Source organism: Salvia miltiorrhiza, chromosome 3, assembly GCF_028751815.1.
Source record: "Salvia miltiorrhiza cultivar Shanhuang (shh) chromosome 3, IMPLAD_Smil_shh, whole genome shotgun sequence".
NCBI classification, from domain to species: Eukaryota; Viridiplantae; Streptophyta; class Magnoliopsida; order Lamiales; family Lamiaceae; genus Salvia; species Salvia miltiorrhiza.
The window spans coordinates 24737938-24740493 of NC_080389.1; the positions used below are offsets into that span (position 1 = coordinate 24737938).

The following is a 2556-nucleotide window of genomic DNA, read 5'->3' on the forward strand; positions in this document are numbered from 1 at the left end:
TAGAATATAAAAATGATAAAGTAGTTGTAAGGTGGGTCCATTAGTGGCAAATGGTAGTAAATATAGGAAAAGAAGAAGAGTAAAAAGGTCCATAAAGCACAATAGGGCTTTAATTGGTGGACAAAAATTTAAGTGCAAGTAGGGCTTTAATTCGTGGACGGATCACTTTTCAAATTCAGCAACTTCTTCTCAAAATACACATATGTGACCTAAAAATTCCACCAAAATCCATAAATTCACGTTTGTATAGGCCACACTTGCATAAAATTGAATTGTGTAATCTCACAAATAAAACTGATTGAAAAATGATTTAAATTTTTCCAAGTATCACTCTGTAAATACATTTGTTAAGCAGCTGCACATGCATTATATTACAACATGACAAAATCTATACTCAAGACAGCAAAAAAAAAATAGCAAATCAAGAAGGCCTAAACATAGTGATGAACGATCTGAGAAACAAATAAAATGGAGAGACAATCGTTGTAATCAGCAGTCGAAGCTCAGAGACTCAAAATCAAGAGTTTGGGCCAAACCAGAGGCACATATTTTGGCAAGTTCATGTCTCATTATCTTAGGCCCGCAACATCTGATCCTTTGCAATCAAACAGTATCCCTGCAAACGCAAAAAACAAAGCTCCGATTCTCTGTCTTAATGGAAGAGGGAATAAGAAATGGCCAGGAATACAGAAAAGCAGAATTGAGATAAGGACAAATCTCCCTTCTTCCTCTCTTGATAACTGCTTTAACCATGGGCCAGACTGCACCAAATGCAGTCAAGTTAAGAAAACAATATCACAAGATCAGGGGCATAAATTATAAAATGAATTATTCATGTCCAATCCAGGGCAAAGAAACTATCCTCAAACCAGCAAAAGAAGATGTTTTTGTGTTGAAGTCGGGCTGCCCGTCGGTCGAGAGAGAGGGAGGAGGAAGATGGTGGCGGTGCTGCTCGCCGCTAGAAAAGGAGGAGAGAACCTAGGTTTCTGAAATTTGGGAGAGAGAACACAGGAAGATTGTCTAGAGAGGAGAGAGTTCGAGCAAGGGAGATAAGGCGGCGGCGGCGTGAGACGAGACGAGAGAACATGCAGTGAAGGGGACCTCATCTCTTGCCCGCTCACAACCACATCATCGGAATCACCAGAATCTTGCGTGATGGCGACACTTTGATTCTGGTGATCGCCGGCGATGTAGTTGCGTGACAAGAGAGAGAGAGAGAGATGGGGGAGGGGTGAACCCGTAGAAATTTTACTAATGATTCTCAAATGTATTTCTATAAAGTGATTGATACATACCCAATTCTCACCATTTATTAATTGATACAATTTCACTTTCATCACCTAACTTTGAAAAAAATTCACTATTGCAAATTTAATGATAATGATAGCTTTTACCATAATAATGATAAAATTCCATAATTTCCTTATTTTGCAGTATTGCGAATTTAATGATAAAATTCACCATAGCTTTTCCCATTTGATGCGTTTGGACTTTGAAGGTAACTTTAATTTCTGTGTAAGAGGCTAAGAGCATCCACGTGACGGAGCTCAAAATGGCTGACCGAGTCGACGGCTGGGAAGAGACGCGCGCTGGCGTACCATCGTGGTGCGGGCTGAATTCCTCGCCTGATATCAGGCACAATGGAAGGTGGAGGCGCGAGTTCACGAGACGCACCAATTAAAAAAAAAATAGAAAGCGGCTATTTGCAGAGAAACGGGGGAGTCGGTGGGTTGGGGAAGAAAGAAAAGAAAGGAAATGGGCAGTGGGGGTGGGTTAAAAGTAGGGTTTTCTATTGTTGTTTTTTGATTTTGATTTTGTTTTTTATTTTAATTTTAATTTTTGATTTCTTTACTTTTAAAATTCTAATTTTTTTAATTCTTTTATTTTTCACCTAATTTTTAATTATTGTAATGTTTTTAATTTCAAAATCCTTTATTTTATTTTAATTAATGTAATGTTGAATTTTTTTACTAATTTTTGTGAAATGTTTAATTTTAAAATAGAAGCGTAAAAATATGATTAAATGGAAATAAAGATTATAGCGTCACTTATAGAGCCAATGCACCCTATAGTATAACAATGTTTTGTGTTTTGTGTATGTTGTAATTTATGTCATATTTGTATTTAGGCGTTTGTAACCCTAATAAATACACATAACATGTATACGTTCAATTTAGCTCGATTAGGGTGGGTTCGTTTGCACGCTCTTGTATGGTGGATACATCGCTATCTTAAAAGCAGAAAGTTCTTGCCCAATTGCCCAAATTTTAGGGAAGTCAGTGAGACTTCGCCATTTTTGTGTACCTTAGTCTCTAAAATAAGACTTAATTATGATCGTAGATCATATCTTAATCAACGGCTGATACTTATTTTTGGGTAGATTGCATAGTTCATTAAGTAACTTAAAATATGCATACGTTTATGTGGCGGAAGGGTATTTTAGCCATATATTGTTGACCTTCCAAATTTAGTCCTACACTATTCTGATTCTCACTCCCAATTAATTGGGAAATTTATGATTTCAAATGATTGCTGGTAGATTTCTTCACGGGATTG

General features: G+C 36.8%; 1 long non-coding RNA gene across 1 annotated transcript; it reads right to left on the reverse strand.

The window, feature by feature from the left end:
- Positions 1-289: 289 nt before the first annotated feature.
- Positions 290-2143, reverse strand: LOC131015709 (uncharacterized). The gene is made up of 2 exons (XR_009098674.1): positions 870-2143; positions 290-761 (listed from the first exon to the last, which is right to left on the reverse strand). It is a non-coding gene; the product is annotated as an uncharacterized LOC131015709 (long non-coding RNA).
- Between the last annotated feature and the right edge of the window lie 413 nt (positions 2144-2556).